The 20,733-nt window shown below is 37.0% G+C and overlaps 1 protein-coding gene and 1 pseudogene across 1 annotated transcript in view; one reads left to right on the top strand and one right to left on the bottom strand.

Moving 5' to 3' along the window:
* The window catches only part of DIPK1A (divergent protein kinase domain 1A), a 124,940-nt gene that overhangs the window by 81,549 nt on the left and 22,658 nt on the right, over nt 1-20,733 (bottom strand). The window lies entirely within an intron of this gene.
* On the top strand, nt 13,781-14,608 carry LOC116600599 (annotated as a pseudogene).

Here is a 20,733-nt window from a genome sequence, read left to right as displayed (position 1 = left end):
AAGGTGGGAGAGAAGGATGGATGGATAGAGCAGAGGATTTTCAGGGCAGGGTAACTATTCTATACGATATTGTAACAGTGGGTACATATCATTATGCATTTGTCCAAAGACACACAATGTACACTAAGAATGAACTCCAATGTGAACTACAGACCTTGGGTAATTATGAAGTATCTGTGTAGGTTCATCAACATATAATAAAAGCATCACACTGGTGGAGGACCTTAGTGGTGGGAGAGGGTATCTGGCGGGGGATCGGGTATATATGGGAACTCTACTTTCCAATCAATTCTGCTATGAGGGAATCCAAAATGCTATAAAAATAAAGTCTGTTTTAGGGAGGGAGGAGCAGGGAAAGAGGGACAGAGAGAGACTCTTAAGCAGGCTCCACGCCCAGCACAGAGCCCAACTAGGGACCAGATCTGAGCTGAAATCAAGGGTCAGACTCTCAACCAACTTAGCCACCCAGGTGCCCCTGCAGTCTATTTTTTAAAAAAATTAAATAGCTAAACATACATCTCAAGAAGTTAGAAAAAGAACAGGAAAAAAAAAAAAGGAAAAAAACAACCCAAGAGGTAGATGGAAGAATACAGAAAATAATAGAGAACAACCTAAAATAAAGAAGATTAAAAAAATAAAACTTTGTTCCTTAGAAAAAAAAGTTCCAGTCAGTTCCTGACTGGCTCAGCCAGTAGAACATGTGACTCTTGATCTCAGGGCTATGAATTCAAGCCCCTCCTTGAGTACAGAAAAAAAGAGTTCCAAAGAGAAACAGAAAATGTGAAGAGTTTCTACATTTAGAAACTGAAGAAGGAAATAGTGTCAAAAAAGCAGACCTGGTCAACAGTACCCAATGGCATAAAAAAGTAAACAATTACAATGGAAAACTGCCTGATGACTCTGGGAATAAGGAGATTACTAATGACTTAGCCAAGAACAGTTTAAGTAGAATGGAATGAAGTAGAACTAGCTTCTAAATGGAAAAAAAATCTTGGAGATGTTAACATCAATGCTAATATTGTACATCTGCAAGAAGCTAGATTTTATTTATTTTTACCTTTGCACAGCATCTTCCAAAAAGATGCTCAAAACATCATTTGCAAATTAATTCAGTTTGAAGAGAAAGTATTACATATAGAGGCCTTTAAATGCCCTCTATATGTAATACTATATGAGAACTAAATTAAGAAGTCTTAAGATTTCTAAACAGATATAAAGCCTGCTAAAAGTGATGTTTAAAGACTGATCTGGATTTGAGCTTACTCTTTGAGAGGGAATACCTCTCCCAGCAGGGAACCTACATGGGACGTTATTGCAGCAGTCTATGCCCGGCCTTGATTAGGACAGGCCAAACGCAGTAAGATGAACAGTGAAATCTGAGAGACATCATGAAAATAAAATTATTAGGATTTGTTAACTAGTGGATATGCAAGTTAGGAGAAAAGGATGTTAAAGTTATCTGGAAGACAGAAAAAATTAAGAAAATGAAGGATGATGATCAATGGTGACATACAATGACATTTTAACAGCAGGTGGTCCCCGAAGTCAATTGGTGCGACCTTACAATGGTGCAAAAGTGACATACATTCAGAAGAAACTGCACTTCGAATTGTGAATGTTGATTTTTTCCCAGGCTAGCAGTATTCAGTACTATCCTCTCTTGTGACACCCAAATACGAGGGTCAACAACTGTTACAATGACAACCATTCTGTACCCAAATGACCAATCTGTTTTTCACTTTCAATACAGTATTCCCCTAAACTACATGAGATATTCAACACCTGATCATAAAATAGGCTTTTTGTCAGATGATTCTGAGCACCTGCAGGCTAATGTAAGTACACTCAGCACCTTTCAGACAGGAGAAGCTAAGCTACGAGGCCAGGTGTAGTAAATGTGTTATCAAATTACTACAGGCTGATCATGATGTAACCCGGTCATCATTAAGTTGAGGAAGATCTGTAAATGCAGCTTCAACTAGATGTACTCCTATTGAATAAATAAATAAATCTTTAAGAAATTGATAGTGAATTTTCAGCCTTTATCTTTTGGTTACAAATTTTCTCAAACAAGTAGATTTTATCTAGTTGTTAACTGGGATCTTTAAAAATGAATAAACATCAGTGGAAAATTTATTCAAACTCAAATACTTTTACCTTTATTTCCAGAAGGCAAGATAATGGGATAGTTTTGAAATATCTACGGGAAATGCCACAAGTAAAAGAAAAAGTTCTTTATAAGCAATTTAAATCTAGGAGACTAATTTAAAAACATTAGCACAAGTCAAATAACAAATGTGTAAGATTTTAATATTACATACATATATCAGAAGTTTTCAATATATGTAAACACACACATCACTCATACAATTCAAGATCATTTCCAGAGTCAGCATACACTGTGGAAGTTTTCCTGCCTTCCTCTTTCCATTTCATTTTGGCTCACCTCTACCCTCGAAACATCTTGAAACACAGATAGTATGGAAACAAAGAACATAAGCTGTCTCTGAGAATATTTAGAATGAAATAGCTCAGCATTCCTTTTCTTTTTCACTAAACCATGCACTGCACCACAAAATTAAACAGACATCTCTAGGGACCCAGATTTGCCAAGAGTGTTTCTGGCAAAAATAAAATCTGGCCCTTCTCCAGACTTCTATACATGGACAACACTGGCTGCCCTACAGATGGAGATTGATTGCTGGCTGGCTGGTCTGTGGTTACTTAGTAGTGTCAAGATAAAGAATAGGAGGCACAGATCATTTTCATGTCTAAAGACTTCTGACAACAAACTTGCTCTGCTTAATTTCTCACATTCTGCAATAATGAGAGTTATTTACCGGAGAGACAGTTTTAATTCTAGCCTTCATTCCTTATTGTACAGACAAGCAAACCAAAGTGCAGCAAAGGTAGGTCATTTGCCCACAGTCACATAACTAGTTGGGAACAGTACCAAACACGGGCCTTGAGACTCCCAATTTAACAACCTTTCCACCTTTCTATTAAGCAGTACTAATTTTCTAAATAATATTTAAAAGAGTGTGTCACTTGTATATTAAACTTTATTTATTTATATTTTATTTATTTTACAGACAGAGAAAAAACACAAGTAGGCAGAGAGAGAAGGGGGAGCAGGCTCCCCACCCAGCAGAGAGCCCGATGTGGGCCTTGATCCCAGGTCCCTGAGATCATGACCTGAGCAGAGGCAGAGGCTTAACCCACTGAGCCACCCAGGCGCCCCTTAAACTCTTTTTATTTCCTCAATCAGTATTTTACTAAAAATGGCAATACACTTTTATTTTGTGACCCTGTACAGTTTTTAAAAAGGACTGTGAATTTTAAGTCCCAGAGTTGCCAAAGTAAAATGAGTCTAGAACTGGATTCCAAACTATTAAAACACATCTAAGAAATTCTGTATCTTTTTTTTTTTTCCTTTAAGATTATTTATTTATTTATTTGACAGACAGAGATCACAAGTAGGCAGAGAAGCAGGCAGAGAGAGAGGAGGAAGCAGGCTCCCTGCCAAGCAGAGAGAGCCCAGTGCAGGGCTCGATCACAGAACCCTGAGATCATCACCTGAGCCGAAGGCAGAAGCTTTAACCCACTGAGCCACCCAGGCACCCCACCCACTGAGCCACCCAGGTACCCCAGAAATTCTGTATCTTTAAACTTGGAAATATTCTTTAAAAATTATGGCCCAATATATTTAAAAGTGTCAGGTCACTGGAATTAGGATCATAGCTAAGAATTAAATCTTAGCTCTGCCAATGACTAGGTGTGTGATACGGGCCTTGTTTCCTCCTTAACCTATAAAATAAGCAGGTTGGATTGGGATCATTATACTTAGGAATTCATCTTTTCCAACATTTAAAGATTTATTTATTTATGTTAGAGAGAGAATGTGTGTGTGTGTGTATGTGCACACGCACAGAAGGGAGAGGCAAAGGGAGAGAAAAGCAGACGCCCCGCTGAGAGTGATGGGGGGGGGCTCAGTCCCAGGACCCTGAGATCATGACCTGAGCCGAAACCAAGACTTGGACGAATAACCAATGGAGCCACCCTGGTGCATCAATTCCATCATTTAAAATACAATTCTTGGTAACTTGATGATAAGACCTTTATCTAATCCTTATTACCTTACAACATTCAAATAACAGAGCAAAGAAATAAACACAACGATCCATACTTAGTTAACTAAACAAATAAAAACACAGAAAATACCTCCACTATAAAAAAGCAGTAGATCTGGCTCTGTATAGAGTCAGAGAGAAGAACACTATCAGGAGAAAATGGTAGTACATAGTTGAATTTATGGTGATTTAGATCACTTTCTGCATTCATTTCACCAAGTAGTTTTGAAAACCCAAGTCTAGTTTTTCTGAAAAAGGAACAGAGAAGCACATAAAAGCTCAGAGTGGCTATTCAGTCTGGCTCTACCAGAAGTACCACACACTTCTGACAGATATGAAGAACCCCAATCTATTGCTGTACTGAATACAGTTATATATGGCCCTGAAGGATTTATGTTCAAGACTTCTAACAAGCAGGGCACTTAGATCTTTTTTTTTTTTTCATCTACCATTAGGAGAAACAGCTTTTACCTTCATTTTTTTACTTAGACAGTTGTTAGTTTCTACAGACTATAGATGTTCATTACATGCAATTTACTGTTAGCTACTCTAGGGAAAACTAGAAGGTGTAAACAAAATCCCTGAAACCACCAGCCCAGGATTTTACAACTGAGTAGGATCATGCAAACTTGATGACCTCTGAGTTATACTTATAAAATTAAATTCTCACCAGCTTTTATGTCTAGTTTAACTGCATTTAGGTCCTATATCCCTTTGCTAAGAGACATCAAACACAAATTCATTTATAAGGTGCTAGAGAAAGGGATTAAGGCATCGTAAAGAGCTAATCCAACAGATGGCTGTAAAGAGAAGACAACAGGAAAATGTGAGATTATTAAACTCTATGCACTGAAACCCCTCCAAGATCCAGCTCATTCGTCAGACCTAAAATATTTCTGTTTTGATTAAACACTGAAGCTTTATATCCCTTTGAGAGAATAAATCATATCTTGGGCCCGTCTGTACCTCTGTTTCAATTTGCCTAGAGCAGTCTTGTAAAAGTGGTTGGGTCAGAGCAATAAGAATATTGGGTTATCAGTTTTATCAAATTATTTACCAGGATAATTAAAAACTTCTGAATTTCCCGGTGTTCCCTCTGTTAAACTGGGACAATAGTATCTGTCTTGAATCATTGAATACTACCTCAAAAACTAATGATGTGGGGCGCCTGGTGGCTCAGTGGGTTAAGCCTCTGCCTTTGGCTCAGGTCATGATCTCAGGGTCCTGGGATCAAGTCCTGCATCGGGCTCTCTTCTCAGCAGGAAGGCTGCTTCCCCCGCCCCCACCTCTCTCTCTGCCTACTTGTGATCTCTCTCGATCTCTCTGTCAAATAAATAAAATTCTTTAAAAAAAAAAAAAAAAACTAGGGGTGTCTGAGTGGCTCGGTGGGTTACAGCCTCTGACTTTGGCTTAGGTCATGGTACCAGGGTTCTGGGATCGAGCCTGGCATCGTTGGGCTCTCTGTTCGGCAGGGAGCCTGCTTCCTCCTCTTTCTCTGCCTGCCTCTCTGCCTACTTGTGATCTCTGTCTGCCAAATAAATAAATAAAATCTTTAAAAAATAAAAAAAACTAATGATATACTATATGCTGGCTAATTGAACATAATAATAAATTTTTTAAAAGAAAAAGAAACAAGAAAATCTTACAGTGCTAGTTACCATAAGGATCTAAATGAAAGTAGTCAGCAAACTGTTCTATAAATGAAAGGTGATATTATTATTGAGCTTAGATTTTGGAACCTTTCATATAAAGTCCAAAGCTAGATAATGTCAGATAAACATCTTTCTCCAATCACTCCAGCTTCCTTATAGCACATTTACTGGTGACTAACCCATCATGAATAACTTGCAAGCATTACTTCATGATTATAGGATATCATACTTCTATCTAACCCTAGCGTACATGACTTTCAGCCTAGGGGAATCTCAATAAAAATCCCTACCTGCTTTATTGTGCTGGAGCTTAAACAGCAGATCAGAAAGAAACACAGGTCTTAAAATGCTCCTTCACTCTGTTTTGGGGCTAGGATTGGAACTCATTCTAGCAGTGTAAGATCCAACCATCACCAAAATATTCATGCTGCTTTTTGAAAAATCTCAGCAAAGGTCATCTGACTATCAGTTGGGGGAGGGGGAATGTCTTAACCTCTCATTATATCATTTACAAAGATTGATCCCTAATGGACTATAATTCTAAGTATGAAAGATAAGACAACGAAGCTCAGAGAAAAACATATCTTTGTGACTTTAGAGTATTTGAAGTATTTGTATCCTCTTAAATAGGACATAAAAACTTCAACCACAAAAGAAAAAAATTGATAAATATGATTATATTAAGAATTTATGTACATTAAGAGACACCATTAATACAGCAAAATGACAACCCACAAAAGGGGAAGAAGATCTAAAAATAACATATTTGAAAATGACTCATACAGATTTTACATAGAGAATTTCTGTGAATCACTAAGAAAAACATAGACCACTCAACAGAAATGTGAACAAAAGATGTGAACTTGTGTGACTTTCCAAAAGAGGCTAACCAAATAGCAAATAAACCTGAAAAGGTGTCCAGCTTCCTTAATCATCAGGCAAATGCAAATTAAAACCACAATGTGATATTATTCTAAACACATTAGAACATCTAAAATGAAGAGGAGTTACAACACCAAGCAGTGGTGACGATATGGAGCAATGCAAGGAATGCACATACACTGCTGGTGGTATAAACTGGTACAATCTTTCTGGAAAACTGATTGTGATTATTTGTTAAAATTGAAGGTAGGCATATCTATGACCCAGCCATTCCACTCCAACAAAAATGCTTATAAACATTCGCTAAAAGACAAGCACTAAAAAGTTCACAGCTTCAATATTTGTAAAAGCTAAAAACTGGACGCAAACCAAACAGCCATTAACAGTAGAATGGACAAATAAGTTGGAGTATGCTCACATAAAATACTACTCAGCAATAAGAGTGAAGAGGTTTAACTACCTGTGACAGTAAGGAAGAGGCTCACAAATATAATGCTAAACTAAAGAGGTCAGACCCAAAAGGCATGAGTCCATAGGTATAAACTAAAACAGTAACAGACAAAAACAATCTCTTCCACTGGAAGTCAGGACAGTGGGCACCATCACGGGGGTGGGGCTGACAGAACATACAGGGGGCTTTGAGAATGCTGACAAGTTCTCTTTCTTTTTTTAACTTTTTTTTTTTTTTTTTTTTTTTTTAAAGGGAGAGCAGCAGAGGGATGGGGAGAGAGGATCTCAAGCAGGCTCCAGGCCAGCCTGACAGGGGGCTCAATCTCACAACCTTGAGATCATGGTCTGAGCGGAAATCAAGAGTCAGATGCTTAACCAACTGAGCCACCCAGGCGCCTGGCTTTTTTTAAAGATTTTATTATTTATCTGACAGGCGGGGACACAGCGAGAGAGAGGAACATAAGCGGGGGAGTAGGAGAGAGAGAAGCAGGCTTCCCACCAAGCAGGGAGCCCAAAGTGGGTCTTGATCCCAGGCCCCTGAGCTGAAGGCAGACAACTAACTACTGAGCCAGCCAGGGGCCCCAAGGTCCTATTTTTCTTTTTTTTATCAAATATGCACTCTTCTGTATTCATTTAAACTTCAGTAAAAAGTTAAGGAGCAATACCTTTCCTTGTTATTTTGTTATTTTGTGTTAAGGTTCTGACCTTTCACATAAAAAAATCAGCCGCCCTTGAATAAATATCAACACTATAAGGGCTAATAGTCAAACTGATTTTGTTTACTGCAGATTAACCTTTAGCAAATTCACAGGTTCACAGAATTAGAGGTCTAGTAATAGTCCAAGGTAAGGAATTTGCTCTTTTCTGATTTGAAAAAATTAAAAAGGCATTAGAAAAACAATGAGTTTCCTATCCCTCCCCTTATCATTGTTCTTATTATGAGCTATAAAAGCAAGTTGCACTACATATATTATTTCATTTCATTCTCCTAACTCCATGAACCAATTTTATCATCTTCATGATTTTACAGCTAAGGAAATACAGGCTGAGTATGTTGTCTAAAGGCAAACAGCACAAATGTGGTAGAGTCAGGACCTAAATCCTGGTGAGTCTGACTCCCAAGCTGATGTCCTTAACCACCATTATATCCCTGCCTCATTGTCATACTGGGGACTTTACAGGATAGGGTGATGATAATCTTCTTTGGCTTTTGCTTTAATCACTTTAGAAGGCTACATATGAACTGAACATCCTCCCAACTCCTCACACACACTTTTTTTTTTTTTTTTTTAAGATTTATTTATTTGACAGGCAGAGATCACAAGTAGGCAGAGAGGCAGGCAGAGAGAGAGGAAGAAGCAGGCTCCCCACTGAGCAGAGAGCCTGATTCAGGGCTCCATCCCAGCACCCTGGGATCATGACCTGAGCTGAAGGCAGAGGCATTTACCCACTGAGCCACCCAGGCTCCCCTCACACACACTTTTTAAACAAAGACTCATAGAGGGGGCAGCACCTAGGTGGCTCAGTCAGTTGAGCATCTGCCTTTGGCTCAGGTCGTGATCTCGGAATCCTGGGTTCAAGCGAGGCATAGGGCTCCCTACTCAGTAGGAGTCTGCTTCTCCCTCTCCCTCTCTCAAGTAAATAAATAAAATCTTTAAAAAAAAAAAAAAAGACTCATAGAGGGACTGGGCTGTTAAACGAAAATTGGGTGTTAAGACAGAAAGCCCATGCCACCAATTGACCTAGAATACAAATGTTTAACAGCTTATTTTTTAAAAAAGATTTCATTTATTTATTTGAGAGAGAAAGAGATAGAATGAGAGAGCGAGTGTGTGTGTGTGTGTGTGTGTGTGCGCACGCGCGCTCATGATCTTCTTTATCCACTCATCATCCATGGACACTTAGGCTGCTTCCATATCTTGGCTATTATATATAATGCTGCATTCAACACAGGAAAGCATGTATCCCTTTGAATTACTGTTTTTGTATTTTGTGGGTAAATATGAAGTAATGTGATTGCTGGGTCACAGGGTAGTTCAATTTTTAACTTTTTAAAAAACTTCAATACTGTTTTCCACAGAGGCTGCAGGAGTTTGCATTCTCCAAGTGCAAAAGGCTTCCTTTTTCTCCACGTCCTCACCAACACCTGTTCTTTCTTTTGTTGTTGATTTTAGCCATCTTGACAAGTGTGAGGTGATATCGCCCTGTAGTTTGGATCTGTATTTTCCATGTCTAGTGATAATGAACATCTTTTCATGTGTCTGTTGGCCACCTGAATGTCTTTTTCGAACAAATGTCTGTTCATGTCTTCTGTCCATTTTTAAATTAGATTATTTGTTTTCCGGTTGTTGAGTTTTATAAGTTCTTTATATATTCTGGATACTAACTCTTTATCAGATATGTCATTTGCAAATACCTTCTCCAATTCCACAGGCTGCCTTTTAGTTTTATTGTTTCTTTCGCTGTGTAGAAGCTTTTTACTTTGATGTAGTCTCAAGAGTTTATTTTTTTAAAGATTTACTCATTTGAGAGAGAGAGTGCATACACGCAAGCACGCTCAAGTGGAGGAAGGAGGAGAGGAGGAAAATCTCAAGCAGACTCCCTGCTGAAAGGGGAGGCGACACAAGCCTCATATCGACCCACGAGATCATGACCTGAACTGAAACCAAGAGTCAGACGTTTGATCCACTGAGCCACCTTAGTTTATCTTTTTAAAAATTTACTTTGTTGAAGATTAAGTGATCTTATAATTGTGGGTTTATTTCTGGGTTTTCTCTTCTGTTCCATTGATCTATTTTTGTGCCAGCACCATACTGTTCTGATCAACACAGCGTTGAATATAACCCACCCACTTAGATGAAGTGCATCCCTTCATGTCCCTAGACATACATTTACTACCTGCCTCTTGGAAGTGTTTATACATACGGGAAGAGCACGCAGCTCTCTTTAGTAAACACAGAGAGCATTCATCTATATCTCCATTGTGTTATTCTGTCTAGGCCGTTCCCTCAAGTAGAAATGTAAACTGTTTTCTTATTTGAAGTTCTAAAAATATATTAGAAGAAGCTTTTCCACATTAGGGAACATATATATGCCATTTTTTAATTGAAAATGAAAAAGAAATTTTGTGTGACTTTGTAGTTGGTTAAAGCATTTATCATCATACAACATGACACTTTCTATATTCAATATGACAGACTTTAAAAATAACTGGCCTATCAATTTTGAGAAATCTTTATGTAATGGGTATAGTAGCAGATGTCAGTAAGAAAAAATACATTGATTTTTCCAAGGTAGCCATAAACATAAACAAATAGACAGTTTGAAGGGAGAAACTGGCCATGTCACTAATCTGAATTCAAAAAGTTCTTGAAATAGGCAAGCACACAACATAGATGGTCATAATGTGCTTTTTATTTTATTTTTTTTTAAGATTTTATTTATTTATTTGACAGAGATCACAAGTAGGCAGAGAGGCAAGCAGAGAGAGAGAGGGAAGCAGGCTCTCCGCTGAGCAGAGAACCCGATGTGGGGCTCGATCCCAGGACTCCGGGATCATGACCTGAGCTGAAAGCAGAGGCTTTAACCCACTGAGCCACCCAGGCGCCCCCATAATGTGCTTTTTAAAAGCCATTCAAAAGTTTATTAATTTTTAGATATTGTAACATTTAGGAGGAAGCTAAAGCATTCCTCTTTTATTACTGAAAATATTGTTACTAGGGAGGTAAGAAAGAACTTTGTTATCAACCACCATTATCATCTCACCAGTAAAGGAAAATAATAAGGCTAATAAAGACAAAGGGCTTCATATAAGGCAAATCACAGGCTTGAAACGCTAAAGCATATTACTCATCTTAATATATTATAACATTAGGATTCTTACCACTTTTCTTTAAGTTCAAAATCACTTCAATAAAAACATTTGCTAAATAAGACATCTATAACTCAATACTATCATTTTGTATGGTTAATTTCTATCACCTTTGGGGAGGGAAGTCTACGTAACATAATGACTTTCAAATTTATTTGGTAGATCAAGCTATGGGCCACTTTTAAATTAGTCTGATTTAATGGGATCTATTTTAGGTTAATTAATCCTCAGAGATATAAATTTCTTAATAAAGCAGTCAGCAGTATTTTAAAATATTAACCAAAATATTCATAAATCATGTTTAAGCAATCCATTAGCAAGACCATAATACCTTACTTTCTGCTTCTATTTGCAGCTTTCAAAGCATAACTCTGCTTCCCTACCTTCCCAAACACCCCCTTGTGTTCCATAACCCTTTCCCCTCCCAAATAGGAAACAATCAGATTAATTTACATCTATCAAGTGACTGCAGTTAATTTACACTATAACATTAGCTAAGCCCAAAGTACTGGTGTATATTAAGTCAGCTAATGGTGATATGGAAGGTTTAACCCCCTACTTAAGACTGGGACACCATCAAGCATAAAGAGAGTTTTTCTTTTTGGGATGTAGAAACAGGAAGTCTGAAATCATGCATTATCTAATGGTTGTAGTCATTTTAGGATAATGAATATCCCTTGTCCCTCTGCCCTCCCTAACACAGACTGCTAAAAACACAACCCTCCCCTGCCTCACTTTCCTTTTTTCTCTTGCCTATTTAGAATGCAGCAACTGAACACACCTGTACTAATTCAAAAAACAGGCATTAAAGGCCAATGACAGCATCTAAACACAGCACAACTCTTCTTCCTTTTTAATCCCACCCTTAACTGGCAGTTCCCAGGTTCTTTAATATTTATTTTAACTACCTCTGGCAATTAAGATTTTGACTTCTTTTTTTTTTAATTATTTATTTATTTGAAAGAAAGAGAGAACCTGAGTAGGAGGGGTAGAGGGAAAGGGAGAGGAAATCTCAAGCAGACTCCACACTGAGCCTGGAGCCCAATGCGGAGCTCCATCCCATGACCCTGAAACCACAACCTGACCCGAAATCAACAGTCAGATGCTTAACCTACTGCGCCACCCAGGAGCCCCAGACTCTGATTTCTTTTAAAATACAATTTTGGAATATAACCCCTTCATCAATGGCTACATTATTGAAATATGGCTTTTTTACTTGCAGAACCCCAAGAAAATTTTGAAAACCTTACATCTCCTCACACATTCTGAAACTGACATCTACATTTTTTCCCGTAAGTTTAAGTAGTAGGAAAGGATTAATTTCTAACATATTGTAAATATCACTATTTTAAAGTAAAGCTGTTATATCACCTTAAATGTATCACTCTTATCATCCTATCATGAAGGCCCTGCCTTTTGACATCATCTAACTCTAATTATCTCCCAAAGGCCACATCTCCAAATACACACAGATTTGGGGGTTAGAACTTCAACGTATGGACTGGGGGCAGGGCACAATTCAGCCTATAGCAACAAGTTTTCATTTGTCTGGGATAAAGGCCTAAGGATTTAACTGCTGGGTTATATAGTAGTTGCATGGTTAGTTTTTTAAGAAACTGCCAAACTGTTTTCCAGAGTGGCTATATCATTTTATATTTCCACCATCAATGTATAAATGATATGGCTTCTCTGCATCCTTGCCAGCATTTGGTGTTTTCAATATTTTTTATTTTAGCTATTCCAGTGATATCTCGTTGTAATTTTAATTTTGCATTTCCCTAATGGCTAATGAGGTTGAACATCTTTTCATGTGCTTATTTGCCAGCTGTGCATCCTCTTCAGTAAAAGGTCTGTGCATGTCTTTTTCCCATTTTCTAATTGGATTGTCTTTTACAGTTTTGAGAGTTCTTTATATATTCTAGATACTAGTTCTTTGTCAGATATGTGGCTTGCAAACATTTTTTTTCTCCATCTGTAGCCTGTCTTTGCATCCTCTTAACAAGGTCATGCAAAGTGGAAGATTTTAATTTTGATGATACAATTTATCAATTTTTCCTTTTATGGATCATGTTTTTGGTATCAAGTCTAAGAATCTTTTGCCTAGTTGTAGACCCCAAATATTTTCTTCACTTTCTTCTAGAAGTTTTATAGTTTTGTGTTTTCCATTTATGTCTATGATATATTTTGAGTTCATTTTTATATAAGATTTCGGTAAAGTTTGTTTTTTTTGTTTTGTTTTGTTTTGTTTGCCAATGGATGTCTAATTGCTTCAGCACCACTCACTGAAAAGGTATTTCTCCTCCTCTTGAATTGCTTTTAGGTTCTTTGTAAAAAATTAGGCATATTTTATGTGACTCCTCCATTCCTGGGTTCCCTAAGTTACTTCAATGATCTGTGTTTATCTCTCTACTAGTATCACACTATCTTGATTAATGAGGCCATATAGTAAGCTTTAACAAAGGCTTGAGAAAAGGTGATTCCTCCAATACAAATTATCTCTAATGTAATGTATTTTATGTTTGAAAGTCTTTTACTGACAGTGCTACATTTTTCCTCAACAAAAAATCTGTCTATAAATTTAAAATAAATTTCTCTTTATTTTCTGTAATAAAAGACTTCAAGTGTTAAACCAATTTTTTCTGATTTGAGTTTTCGTTACAATTATTATTACTAACCAATTAAAATATAAATATACTACAAATTTTGATTTTAAAGATTCTTAAACATAATAAGGAAAACTACATAAAGGAGATGGGTGTGAGGGGAAGTCAGGTGGTCACTGCCATCATGCCACCACCACCTGGTTTGTTGCCAGAAGGAAAATGGCGGATCTGGAAGAGCAGTTGTCTAATGAGGAGAAGGTGTACAGAGCAGCAAAATTCATTATTCATGCCCCTCCTGGAGAGTTTAATGAGGTGTTTAATGATGTTTGGCTGCCATTTAATAATGATAATTTTCTTAGGGAAGGAGCAGCTCATGCATTTGCACAGTATAACTTGGACCAGTTTATTCCAGAAAAATTGAAGGTTATAAAGATCAGATATTGATAACAAAACACAGCAACTTGGGAAATGGAAAGTTTTTGGATTCCCAAAACAGAATCTCTTTCAAATTTGATCACTTAAGAAAGGAAGCAACTGATCCAAGACCATATGAAAGAGAAAATGTGTTGAAACATGGAGAACTTCTGTAGAACTGTTCTGTGAGTGTATACAAAAGAACATTATCCAAATGGGGTCTGCACTGATACATGGCCAAAAAAAAAAAAAAAAAGATGGATAGCAAAGCATTGTTGCATGCAGAGAAAGCTATCAGTTCCAAGGAAAAAACTTTTGGAACCATCACTGGAGGTCAAAGCGGAAGTTTCCAATCACTTTTTTAACCACTCAGGCTCAGGTGGTTGGCATCTTAAAAATTCAGGTTCATTATTATGAAGATAGTAATGTTCAGTTAGTGAGTCATAAAGATATACAAGATTTCCTAACAGCATCTACTGAAGCACAAACAGCAAAAGAATTTATAAAGATTATAGAAGCTGCAGAAAATGAATAGTAGACCACTACCAGTGAGAATTACCAGATGATGTCAGACACTACTTTTAAAGCTTTACCTTGACAGTTGCCAATTACATGACTAAGATTGATTGGAACAAGATCCTTAGCTACAGGATTGGCAAAGAAATGCAGAATGCACGAGATGAACATTGTATAACCAGATCATTTAGTGTCTGCACTTTAAGAAAAATCATTGCAAAAGTATTCAAAACTGCCAAACTACCCAATCAGGTGAGCTGTTGCCACTTAAAATCACTGTAATTAATTAGTTTGGTTAGAGCACAGAGCTTAGCTAATTTACCATTATTTTTCATTTCTTTTGTTCAAAGAGGATTACAAATAAGTTCAGTTTAAGTGTCTTACTTTCTCTTATACCATTCTTTCTTATAAGTAAGAGATGATTCTTCTAGTTTAATGTTAAAAGTTTTGAAGTGTTTCAAAAATAGTTTACTTATCATGATCCTGAAATTGTTTATGAAGTGGGTAACTTCTGCTATTTGCACAGCACTTCTTAATGGGATCAATAATGGACATTCTAGTTTAAGGTGGTTGATGGATTTAGTCATATATGCTGCTGAAGAAATTTGTCTCCATTTCCCCCCTCACTTTTTCCATTTATGTTAAATTGAGATTAGAGGGAAAGCATTTTCTGTATCAATTGTGTATCAGAAAGGGTTTTTAGCTAGCTTAGGGTTTAAATAAACTTTTTAAAAACAAGGCCAAGATGGGAGATGCATAATGGAGGAGGAGTAGCAGACTGAAATGACATCAAGTCGCAGGAGTTCAGCTAGATAGTGATCAACCATTTTGAACACCTACAAACTCAACAGGAGATCAAAGAGAAGAGCAGCCATTCTAGGAACAGAAAATCAACCACTTTCCAAAAGAGCTCTACAGAAAGCATTCAGGGAACAAAAACCCCCGAGAGCAAACTCGAGCAGATTTCTTAGTCTGGCCCTGGCAAGGGCAGTGCAATTCCACCTTGGGCAAAGACATTTGAGAATCACTACAACAGGCCCCTCCTCCAGAAGATCAGCAAGAACATCCAGCCAAGTCCAAGCTCACTGATCAAGGAGAACAGGGGATCTCCAGAGCAGGGGAAAGCAAAGGCATGGAAGTAATTCATGGCTTTCTTCCCATGATCCTTTAGTCTTGCAAAGTTAAATAAATGTTTTAAATTTTATTTTTTTCCTTATTCTAATATTTTAACTCTTCCTCTTTTCACTTTCAACATTTTTTAACTAGTTTATCTTAACAATACTTTTTTTAAAAAATCCTTTTAAACCTTCATTATTTTTTTAAAAGATTTTATTTATTTATTTGATAGACAGAGACCACAAGTAGACAGAGAGGCAGGCAGAGAGAGAGGAGGAAGCAGGCTCCCTGCTGAGCAGAGAGCTCGATGCGGGGCTCGATCCCAGGACCCTGAGATCATGACCCGAGCCAAAGGCAGAGGCTTTAACCTGAGCCACTCAGGCGCCCCTAAACTTTCATTATTACAGTCGTAATTTATCCTTCATTGTATTTAACCTTATTTTTTGAATACACGTGAGGGTTTTTTTTTTCTAAAAAAATTTTGGGATACAATTTCTTCTAATAGATCAAAATATACCCTAAATCTAGCACAGGGCTTTGGTCTAGTCTCCAGCCTGAGGACATTCTCTCCCTTTTTTGTTTTTCCTCTTCTTTCTTTTTCTAACCACTTATCAATTTCTTTTTTAGAATTTTTGTTTTAATTTTCATCTTTATAGTCATATTCCATCCTTTCATCATGTTTACCCTTATTTTTGTATACATATAAGTTTTTTCTTTAAAATTTTGGGAGGTAATTTTTCTAAGAGACCAAAATACACCCAAAATCAAGTGGGTGTCTCTGTTCTATTCACCAGTCTAATATATATTTATTTCTTTTTAATTTCTTTTTATTCCCTTTCTTCTCCCCCTGGTTTTGGGTCTCTTCTGATTTGATTAGTGTACATTTTTCTGGAGTCTTTGCCACCCTTTTAGTATTTTATTCTGCCATTCATATATTTTTATCTGGATAAAATGACAAGGCAGAAAAACCTACCACAGAAAAAAGAACAAGAGGCAGTACCAATGGCTAGGGACTTAATCAATACAGACATTGGTAATATGTCAGTTCTAGAGTTCAGAATGACGATTCTCAAGGTGCTAGCTGGGCTTGAAAAAGGCATGGAGGATATTAGAGAAACCCTGTCTGGAGAAATAAAATCCCTTTCTGGAGAAATAAAAGAACTAAAATCTAACCAAGTTGAAATCAAAAAAGGTATTAATGAGAGAGAGAATGGAGGCTCTTACTGCTAGGATAAATGAGGGAAAAGAGAGAATTAGTGATATAGAAGACCAAATGACAGGGAATAAAGAAGCTGAGTAAAAGAGAGACAAACTACTGGACCACGAGGGGAGAATTTGAGAGATAAGTGAAATAATATTAGAGAAGAATATAAGATGAAATAATATTGGAATAATTGGGATTCCAGAAGAAGAAAGAGAGTGAGGGGCAGAATGTATATTAGAGCAAATTATAATAGAGAATTTCCCTAATATGGCAAAGGGAACAAGCATCAAAATCCAGGAGGCATAGAGAATCCCCCTCAAAATCAATAAAAATAGGTCCACACTCCACCGTCTAATAGTGAAATTTACTAGTTTTCATGACAAATAGAAAATCCTGAAAGCAGCCTGGGACAAGAAGTCAGTAACATACAATGGTAGAAACATTAGATTGGCAGCAGACTTATCCACAGAGACCTGGGAGGCCAGAAAGAACTGGCATGATATATTCAGAACACTAAATGAGGAAAAATATGCAGCCAAGAATACTATATCCAGCTAGGCTATCATTGAAAATAGAAGGAGAGATTTAAAAAAAAAAAAAGCTTCCAGGACAAACAAAAATTAAAAGAATTTGCAAACACCAAAACAGCCCTACAGGAAATATTGAAAGGGGTCCTCTAAGCAAAGAGAGAGCCTAAAAGTAGTAGACCAGAAAGGAACAGAGACAATACAGAGTAACAGTCACCTTACAGGCAATACAATGGCACTAAATTTAGATCTTTCAATAGTTACCCTGAATGTAAATGGGCTAAATGCCCCAATCAAAAGACAGAGGGTATCAGAATGGATAAAAAACAAAACCCATCAATATGCTGTCTATAAGAAACTCATTTTAGACCCAAAGACACCTCCAGATTTAAAGTGAGGGGGTGAAAAATAATCTACCATGCTAATGGACATCAAAAGAAAGCTGGGGTGGCAATCCTTATATTAGATAAATTAGATTTTAAGCCAAAGACAATAATAAGAAATGAGGAAGGACACTATATCATACTCAAAGGATCAGTCCCACAAGAAGATCTAACAATTTTAAATATCTATGCCCCTAACATGGGAGCAGCCAACTATATAAACCATTTAATAACAAAATCAAAGAAACACATCAACAATAATACAATAATAATAGGGGACTTTAACACCCCCTCACTGAAATGGACAGATCATCCAAGCAAAAGATCAACAAGGAAATAAAGGCCTTAAATGACACAATGGACAAGATGGACATCACAGATATATTCAGAATATTCCCTCCAAAGCAACAGAATACACATTCTTCTCTAGAGCACATGGAACATTCTCCAGAATAGACCACATCTTGGGTCACAAATCAGGTGTCAACTGGTACCAAAAGACTGGGATCATTCCCTGCATATTTTCAGACTACAATGCTCTGAAGCTAGAACTCAATCACAAGAGGAAAGTTGGAAAGAACTCAAATACATGGAGGTTAAAGAGCATCCTACTAAAGAATGAATGGGTCAACCAGGAAATGAAAGAAGAACTGAAAAAATTCATGGAAACAAATGAAAATGAAAACAAAACTGTTCAAAATTTGTGGGACACAGCCAAGATGATCCTGAGAGGAAAGTAGATAGCGATACAAGCCTTTCTCAAGAAACAAGAAATGTCTCAAGTACACAACCTAACCCTACACCTAAAGGAGCTGGAGAAAGAACAAGAAAGAAACCCTAAACCCAGCAGGAGAAGAGAAATAATAAACATCAGAGCAGAAAACAATGAAATAGAAACCAAAAGAACAGTAGAACAGATCAACAAACTAGGAGCTGGTTCTTTGAAAGAATTAATAAGATTGATAAAGCCCTGGCCAGACTTATCAAAAAGAAAAGAAAAAGGACCCAAATTAATAAAATCATGAATGAAAGAGGAGAGATCACAACCAACACCAAAGAAATACAAACAATTATAAGAACATATTATGAGCAACTATACACCAGCAAATTTGACAACTGGAAGAAAAGGATACATTCCTAGAGACATATAAACTACCACAACTGAATCAGGAAGAAATAGAAAACCTGAACAGACCCCTAACCAGTAAGGAGACTGAAGCAGTCATCAAAAATCTCCCAACTAACCAAGAGCCCAGGGCCAGAGGGCTTCCCAGGGGAATTCTACCAAGCATTTAAAGAAGAATTAATACCTATTCCCCTGAAACTGTTCCAAAAAATAGAAATTGAAGGAAAACTCATTTTAGGAGGCCAGAATTACCTTGATCCCAAAACCAGACAAAGACCCCATCAAAAAAGAAACTTACAGACCAATATCCTTGATAAACATAGATGCAAAAATTCTTACCAAATACTAGACAATAGGATCCAACAGCACATTAAAAGGATTATTCACCATGACCAAGTGGGATTTATTCCAGGGCTGCAAGGTTGGTTCAACATCCACAAATCAGTCAATGTAATACAATACGTTAATAAAAGAAAGAACAAGAACCATATGATACTCTCAATAGATGCTGAAAGAGCATTTGCCAAAGTACAGCATCCTTTCTTCATCAAAATTCTTCAAAGTGTAGGGACAGAGGGTATATACCTCAATATCATCAAAGCCATCTGTGAAAAACCCAAAGCCAATATCATTCTCAATGGGGAAAAACTGAGTTTTTCTGCTAAGATGAGGAACATGGCAAGGATGTCCACTATCACCACTGCTATTCAACATAGTACTAGAAGTCTTAGCCTCAGAAATCAGACAACAAAAAGAAATAAAGCATCTGAATAGGCAAAGAAGTCAAACTCTCACTCTTTGCTGATGATATACTATATGTGGAAAACCCAAAAGACTCCACTCCAAAACTGCTAGAACTTTTACAGGAATTCAGTAAAGTGTCAGTGATAAAATCAATGCACAAAAATCAGTTGCATTTCTATACACCAATAACAAGACAGAAGGAAGAGAAATTAAGAGTCAATCCCATTTACAGTGGCATCCAAAACCATAAGATACCTAGGAATAAACCTACCAAAGAGGCAAAGAATCTGTACTCAGAAAAAAAAAAAATCTGTACTCAGAAAACTATAAAGTACTCATGAAAGAAATTGAGGAAGACACAAAGAAATGGAAAAATGTTCCATGTTCCTGGATTGGAAGAACAAATATTTTGAAAATGTCTATTCTACCTAAAGCAACTTATGTATTTAATAATACAATCTCTATCAAAATACCATCAATTTTTTCAAAGAAATGGAACAAATAATTCTAAAATTTATATGGAACCAGAAAAGACCCCAAATAGCCAGAGGAATGTTGAGGGAAAAAGTTAAAGTTGGTGGCATCACAATTCCAGAATTCAAGCTCTATTACAAAGCTATAATCATCAAGACAGCATGGTACTGGCACAAAAACAGACACATAGATCAATGGAACCGAATAGAGAGCCCAGAAATAGACCCTCAGCTCTATGGGCAACTAATCTTTGACAAAGCAGGAAAGAATGTCCAATGGAAAAAAGACAGTCTCTTCAAAAAATGGTGTTGGGAAAATTGGACAGCCACATGCAGAAAAATGAAACTGGACCATTTCCTTACAATGCACACAAAAATAGACTTAAAATGGATGAAAGACCTCAATGTGAGACAAGAGTCCATCAAAATCCTTGAGGAGAACACAGGCAGCATGCAGCAACTTCTTCCTAGAAATGCTGCCAAAGGCAAGGGAAACAAGGGCAAAAATGAACTACTGTGACTTCATCAACATCAAAGCTTTTGCACAGCAAAGGAAACACTCAACAAAACCAAGAGACTACTGACAGAATTGGAGTAGATATTTGCAAACGACATATTAGTAAATGGGTAGTATCCAAAATC

Source organism: Mustela erminea, chromosome 10, assembly GCF_009829155.1.
Source record: "Mustela erminea isolate mMusErm1 chromosome 10, mMusErm1.Pri, whole genome shotgun sequence".
NCBI classification, from domain to species: Eukaryota; Metazoa; Chordata; class Mammalia; order Carnivora; family Mustelidae; genus Mustela; species Mustela erminea.
The sequence above is the reverse complement of the archived record's forward strand: the minus strand, read 5'-3'. Positions and strand labels throughout refer to the sequence as shown.